Source organism: Vigna unguiculata, chromosome 7, assembly GCF_037176805.1.
Source record: "Vigna unguiculata cultivar grain cowpea cultivar isolate G323 ecotype 2 chromosome 7, ASM3717680v1, whole genome shotgun sequence".
Classification (NCBI taxonomy): domain Eukaryota; kingdom Viridiplantae; phylum Streptophyta; class Magnoliopsida; order Fabales; family Fabaceae; genus Vigna; species Vigna unguiculata.
The window spans coordinates 24688334-24696678 of NC_140798.1; the positions used below are offsets into that span (position 1 = coordinate 24688334).

An 8345-nucleotide genomic window follows, 5' to 3' on the forward strand; every position below is an offset into this window, starting at 1 on the left:
TGCTCGTTGCACTCAATCTCACTACACACTCTCCAATTTCGTTCTTACTTTCCTCTCTAACTATAGAATGATTCCAGCCCTCAATTCCCCCTTCTCTCACCCTTAATTTGCCTCTTTAATTGCACCTTGATTAGAGTTAATTTGGCAAAAACGAAAATGGTTAATTTTTAGGGGTAATTACCATTCAATGAATCATAATGGACTGTTTTTCAGCTCCCCTTGGCTACTCCTTCATCTAGGGTTTCCCTTGCCCCTTCACATTCATGCCCAAAACTAAAATTGGCAAAAAGAAAGTATACTTTGGTTCTACCAAGGTATGAACCCACAACCACTCAATCACAAAGTCAATGCATAACCACTCACCCAATTCATGTTTCGTGATAATTTATGAAATACTAAGATTATATCATCACTCAACATGAGCAAGCATACGAATATAATAAAAGTTAGATAACACACAATTGGAATACATAGGACTTGAACCCAAGTCTTCCCACAATAGTCAAGTACTCTCAACCATTTGACCTAATACTATTTCACGTCACATCACTTAACATTTAATGCCATAAAGGCTCTCACTATCTGCATTTATTAATTAATTATTTATTTAATTAATTAAATTTCACAGGTATTATAAGAAGTAGGCTATCAAGTTGGAAAGGTAAACTATTGTCGATTGCTGATCGGGTCTGCCTTATTAAATCGGTAATATTCACACTATCGTTGTACTATCTATCCTTCTTTAAAGCACCTAAATATGTGTGTGATGAGTTAAAGAAAATCCAAAGGAACTTTCTGTAGGGTTGGGGCTCTAAGGATAGGAAGATAGACTGGGTAAGGTGGGAAAACAAATGTGTGGGCACAAGCAAGCTTGAAGCAAATATTTGATAAAGCCAAGTGCATGAATATCTCATGTGATAAATGACGATTGATCAAGATCTGCTTGAAGATTATGTTTTTAGTGTATTAAATATGGAAATAATGTGTTAAATGTAATGATTAGATGTTATATCATGTTGGTAGGCTATATGACATAGGTTAGATGTATTGTTAGTCTTAGTGTGTCCTTTTTATTCTATTAAAATGGATTTTAACGGGTTAAAAGACTTGTTGTATATAGTTTCTGGTATGAATGTATTCAATCGATTGAATTGTTTTTCAATCGATTGATTTCACTTAAGTTAAGTGAAATCAACCGATTGTACGGGAAATTTAACCGATTGATTTCACTTAAACTAGACTATATAAGCTGTGTTTTCAATAGCAAAGGCACAATTCTAAGATTTTTAGCACGAAAACTTGTCATTCATCATTGAAAAACTCTCTCTCTGCATTACACAACTATACAACATGTAGATTGAAGGTCTTGGTTGATCTTGGAGGCATTTTGGCTTGGGATTAGCTTAAAGAACTCATGTATGGTTGTCTAGGGAGAGCCACCATCAAGTTTTGAAGTTCTTGTGCCTCTGGTTGTTGACCTTATGTGATTTCAGGTTTGTGAGTGTGATTCTTGCAGCGTGTTAGGATAGATTTTTGTGTGAGTCAAAAATCTTGTGTGTTTCTTTGTTCAAAAGTGTAATCTTGGTGTGTGATTTTTAAAACCTTTGAATATAGTGGAAATCAGGCTCAAGTTGTCCTGATAAACTAGATGTAGCTCTATGATTGAGTGAACCATTATAAACATAACTGTCGTATTCTCTCCCTTCATCTCACTCACTTTAAATCACTTTAAAAATTCAAGAAAACAAAGTAATTTATTCTTTGTTGAGCTTTAATACGTTTCTGTGTAATCTGATGTTGCTTACCTATTAGAAATATTGATTGGAACAAGTCTTCTGTGTAAAAGTTTGTTGTTTGAGTTAAATCTGAGAATTTTGCATTATGCATAAATTCCTAGGATTTTTGCCGATTGATTTGAAATTTTAATTTACTATTTCATAGACTAAATAACAAATTAGTCTATTGTTTTATTTTTTGGCTGATTGAAAGTGTACTGTTCTGTAGCTTTTGCATTCAAATTTCGTGGTCTATTTGACTCAATCAAAATGGGTTTTAAGCTTTCAAAAAAGTTTTAAATAGGCAAATCAACCCCCTACCCCTTCTTGGCTTAAATCACCATTTCAAACTAACAATATGCAAATCAAAGGAGAAAAGAGGTTTGGGAATAAGAGAAGTCGGGAACTTCAATAGAGCAATCCTAGCTAAATGGAAGTGGAGATTAGGCATGAAGGACAAAGGTCTATGGAGAGAAGTGGTAGAATCAAAATATGGGTCATGGAGGAATCTTAATGAAATTGTTGTCCCGAAGTCCGCTTCAAGGTGGTGGAAAGACATTCATAAGGTATGTGGAAGCTCAATATGGTTTGAAAACTGTAAAGACTAGGTAATAAGAGCAGAGGACAAAGTACTGTTTTGTGAAGATTATTGGGTGGGGGATGAACCATTTAGCTCGAGGTTCCATAGGCTATACCTAATCTCAAAAATTAAACTAAGTCCTATAATGGGAGTAGGATATTGGGTCAACAACACATGGGTATGGAAATTGGTTTGGAGGAGACAAAGACTTGTTTGGGAGCAAGTTATGGAGGCACAAATCTATTAGTTAATTAATAGTCGTAGATTTATGAAAGGGAATCTGGATACTTGGAGTTGGAAGGAAAATGCAGAAGGAGCATACACTATAAGGTTTGCATATAAGAAGTTGATGGGCAACTCCGAAGGGGAAAGCGACAGGGTGTTCATAGATTTATGGAGTATAGAAGTGATTCCGGAGGCACAATTACTTGGGTGCAGGCTACTATCGGATAAGTTATCGACAAAGTATAAATTATAGGTGAAAGGGGTCCAATTAAAACATTCCTTATGTGAGTTATGACTAGATTGTGAAGAGAGTGCATCACACCTATTATTCTCCTATAGAGTGTCTCAAAATGTGTGGAAAATGTGTAATAGTTGGATAGGGGTGAGCTAAGTGCATCACGACCAAGCTAGGATACATTTTCAACACTTTCATATGAGTAGCTTGAACACTAGGCAAAACACAATATGGTAAGGAATGTGGCTGGCTATAGTTGGAGAAATTTGGAGACATTGGAATGAGGTGATCTTTAAGCAAAAGAAAGTTGACAGTGAAGAGATTTTTAGTCTCGCTCAAGTAAACGCTTAGGCTTGGTTGAAACGTAAAATTCCTTCGGTAAAGTTCTCAAACAATGACTAGTACTTCGCTCCTATTGTGTGTTTAAAATCTCTATGATATGATGCTTTCTGTGTTTAAGTTGTCAAGTAAGCATGACAAGGATTTTCATGTTTAAAAGAATGAGTTCTTCATCAGTGATCACATACATTTCTATTGGTTACTACGTCACAACCAAAAGAACATAGTCTCAGGAGCACTACGGACCATGCATACCTCGTTTTGTATTCACTTTATGTGTAATCTTGTAGGCTAGCCGTGGAAGGTGTGATCTAGGTGGTTAATCTTAAGATTTCTGTCCAACTTGACGTTGGGAAGGCATAACTCTTGCATTGAAAGTCCAATTTTGATTGTACTGTCGATTTGTTGTAGTAGCACATTAGGTTGTTGGGGCCGACCCAAGCTCAATTTCCTTAACAAGAATGTCGGCTAGATGTTGTTTGAAGGACCTTGTGATATAGACTTGTGTGCCCAATGTCTAGAGAACCCTCAACTTTTGTACGTGAAAGTTATTTTGTTGTCTTGATAGATTTTGGAGATACACTATATCTTTCTTTTACATTTATGTAAATGGGTTATAACACCCCTCAAATGTTCTATTATTAATTTAAATTAATTATTTGTTAATAAAAAAACTACTTTAAATACTAATAATTTTTAGATAAAATTATGTTATTTATAATGACTGGTCTCTAAAATTAGTTGTTATTTATTAATTTTCTTATAGTAAAATTCCTATCAACCATATATACCTTTCTTAGTTTCCGATGTATATATTCACTTTCTTCACAATAATAAAAGCATGCAATCGATATTACTTCTCTACTCGGTTCGTTCCCTTCTTTCTTCCAATATGTTATTGTACATTTGTGCTTATTTTGTTAAACATAGTAGATATTATAATTTTGTATAAATATATTCCACCTTTTGAGTAAATTTACCTCAGTTTTTTGCATAGCTGCATCTCACGCGAAATGCCACTGTTCTTAGAGAGCCTTAATTAAATAAATTTACCTTTTACGTTTCAAACCTTTCTAAAGTTAGTTAAAAAGGCAACACAGAAGGTTTTAACTTTTAACATGTCCTTTAAATAAGCCCTTTCAAAATATTTAATATTTATGTGCTACCATTATTAGAAATTTTTATATTACATAGAATGTTTTTTTGCAAATTTATTAAAAAAATTTAAGAAAAAACTTTTTTCTGTTATTTTTTTTAAGAATCTTAGTTGACAGATAATTTTTTCGTAGATAATTATTTTTTACAAAATTATAAAATTTGTAAGTATTTCCTACAAAAATTATTGTGAAAAGTGTTTTATACAAAATATTTTATAAAAAGTTTAGTAGTAATTTTTTACAATTTTTTTTCACAACAAAATTTGTAAGTATTTATTAAAGAAAAATTTTAAAACAAAATTGACAGAAGATATTAAGTTTTCTAGTACTGTATATTTTAACAACATTTTGTCTGAATTGAAACCGAAGACACCATAGGATGTAACGGTTATTCATTATTTTTAATTTAAAGACAATTTAAAGTATTTAATATGATGGATATATACACATTAAACTTCAACCATAAACTTGTAGAAATACACCGTCAATCCCTATGTACAGAAGGGAAACAATTCCAACAAAAACAAAGTATACATAGTTCACATTTGTACGTACAAAAACGGACATAGATTTTTGTCTTCTAGCTATTAAAATAATTGAACGTGCGCCATCCGAGAACAAACAGGCTTCGGCACATGGTGCATCTTTGGATCTAAATTTCTTTTTGGTCAACGTGTTGCCGTATATATAAGCTTGATTCGGAGGCGTACTATTATTTCCAAAAATACATTTTAATAATATCTTCAACAGCGTACACAAATCATTGTTCTGTTAAATGTGTAAGTAGTGATGACACATATTTTTGCATCTATTTCTTAATTCATTTGTAAAATTTTCTGGGATTTAATTCGCTCTCCTATTGTATCAAACTTTAGTTACTTGTCTGTTTTTGATAAGGAGAAATCACTATGGTTTAGGGTTTTAAATATGTTACATTCTCTTTCAATATGGTCCTTTTATTTAAACAATAATCATTATACTTTAATTAGTCTCAATATAAATTAGTTTCTTTCTTACGAATAATTGTTTCTGCTATATATTGTGATTTTTTGTGTTCTAATGAAATTTAAAACCTCTATTTTTTTTTACTTGAAAAATGTCGTATTTAAAACCTTCATTAATCTTACGAATAACTTCATCTTTTGAACAGAATTTAGTATTGATTAAAATTCATATAATAAGATCTGTGAATGTACCATAAACTGAAGATCAAATGGTCCAAGATGACAGCATTTGAATATCAAGAAAAAAAAAAAGAGAAAATCGTATTTTTTTATGGGTCTTCATCTATTAAAGAATTAAAAACATTTTCAGAGTAGAATTCATATAGAAATATATTAAAATGACAGTAAAGAACAATATACGACACTTCTATTGTCCTGCATTTGGCCAGGTGAGGATTAATCTTTGCAGAAAACCTAGTTGCCCTCCACTAATTTTTTTCCTTTTTACAAGCTCAAGCATGTTAACTTAAGAATTGGAACACCATTTGATCTGTACTAATTGACCTAATTTTTTGTGAAAGAAAGAATGTATGAGAGAGTTTTTCATTATCTTAACGAAAATCCTTTAATTTTCGAAAACCAAAAATATAGCAGTATCAAAATTAAAAGCATTAGAAGATGAAGAAGGTAGTGAAGCGACAGAAAGAAGTTGCCTATTATGACTTCCACTTTCTGTCAGAGCTCATAAACTAATACTATGATCTCTACATTACACAAAAACAAATAAATTAATATATAGCTGATAAAGATCTATTGTGGGGTTTCAGCCTTACATTAGTAATATAAATTACGATAGGGGGGAGAGGAAGTTACTGAACAGACAACTTAGTATCCTACAACCCTCCAAACATGACTTCCCCTTTCTTCCAGAACCTATCAGATTGGGATATGTTGCAGGATCCTTCAGAAATTTTGTTCCAATCATTGTCAAGCAATAATGCTGTTCTTGACCCTATTCAAGATTCTCTTTCCTTTGATATGGTTGATTTCTCCACGGCACCAGCAGAAGGAAATCAGAAACAATTGGTGCGGAAGTGTGAAGAACTGCAGAATAAGGAGAAGTCTTACATCGGTGTGAGGAAACGGCCTTGGGGGAAATATGCAGCAGAGATCAGAGACACAACCAGGAATGGCTCAAGGGTTTGGCTTGGAACCTTTGACAGTGCAGAGGCTGCTGCTTTAGCCTATGACCAAGCTGCATTTTCCATGAGAGGCCAAAATGCTGTACTCAATTTTCCAGTGAAAACGGTGAAAGAGTCTTTGCAAGAGATTCAATATAGCTGCAGCAATGGATCTTCTCCCGCACTTGCACTCAAGGAGAGGAACTTCATCCAGAGAAAATTGTCATCAAGGGCCAGAAAATGTAAAGGGAAAGAGACATCAGAAGCAGCAACACCAGGTGTTGTGGTGTTAGAAGATTTAGGAGTTGACTATCTAGAGCAACTTCTAAGCATATCAGATCAAAGTGCAAGCCCTAGCTACTTCAATTAAACCTGGTGGCTCACCATTTCTTGTTTCTTTCTTTGTATGGCTCTTTTACAACATCTGTTTAGATGCCTGTGGGTGCTATTGTAGTTCTCTTTATTCTTGACTCTTGCATTTTTTATCTGAGATGTCTCCACTAAGAAAAAATCTAATAATATATATTAATTTGATAGAAAGAAGATGTAGTCACTGAATTCAATCCATTGACACTGAGAGCATAGTTTTAGGTTGTGATGCACAATCCACAATTTTTTCAGCACTGAACTGTAACCTATTACAACATATATATGATTGAGAGTCATCTGACAGTAAACCAGTACTAGTTGTGTCAAATTGTTGGTGCTCCTCTTTGGTTGAACCTGAACTATTTCTCAGTTTTTGCGTTGATGTGTTTTCAATATATGCAATATTGTAAAGGTGCTGCAACAAATATTTTCTTTCATCCCAAGTAGATTCATTCTGGTTGTTACTTTGCAGTCCATTGTCACAATCCTTAAACATATATTCCATAGGATTCATTGATATGCTAAAAAGGGGAAGTTTATGTTTATTACATCATTGCTACAACATATGTGGGAATTGTCGCTTCGTTTTGAGGTTGATTGAGGTGGAGGGAAGAGAGGAACAAGTAGACAAAAATAGAAAAGAAAAGTCATAAATGAAAGGGAAAATAAGTATATATGTTCACTAATCCATATATTTGCGGCATCAAATTAAATAATTTAATTTATGGAAAAAATGAGTAGGATTAATGTGGTCAAATAATCAAGTTTTACTGAAGATATTAGTAAATGATGTTTGTTTTACACTATTAGTGTACACGAGTAAAAGCTCAAACAAAAAAACAAATTTTCAAGCCTTGTAAAAGCAACTCTTAATAAAGATTAAAACAATATTTATATTTGTGATATATTGTCTTATTATCACAAACCTGATACAAATTCAGATGAAGATAATACTGCAGCAGTTGCCAACTGTTAGAAAACTTTGTTTGATTTCTATTCTAATATATGACTGATTTGTCAGAATTTATGATCAAAAGTACAGCATGAGTGTCCACATAACTAACAATCCCGATCTCAGAAAGCAGAAGCTAATAAAACTGCATAAATTTTTATGAAAATAAGTATAGAGAAAAAAAAAAAATCTTTGTGTGAAACTAAAGAAGTTTTCAAGCTTCTATTGTAAGAGAAATAATACATTTGCGAAGGTTTCAAAATGAGATTCTGAAATAAAAGTGAGTGACAACTGGCGAAGAAGTCCATTAATTCAAGTGTAATGTGTGTATTTAACAATGAAAATTGAAAACATTATTGAGTGGCATCTTAAATTTTGGACCAAATAAGCTGCACTATTTTGCAATCATTTGTACTAGGAAAAACAGATAGATAACAAGCTTCACTTGTGCATATGGTACTTGTCCACAGCACCGGCAACTAAAATTTGAATTTATAAATTCAAATTTTGTATGGTTATATACAATGAATACAAAGCATTAGCATAAGAAGCTTACAAAGGAGAAGAGGTATATATATACTACTTGTC

General features: G+C 32.8%; 1 pseudogene; it reads left to right on the forward strand.

Moving 5' to 3' along the window:
* Nucleotides 1-6164: 6164 nt before the first annotated feature.
* Nucleotides 6165-6806, forward strand: LOC114191240 (ethylene-response factor C3 pseudogene; annotated as a pseudogene).
* Nucleotides 6807-8345: the final 1539 nt, after the last annotated feature.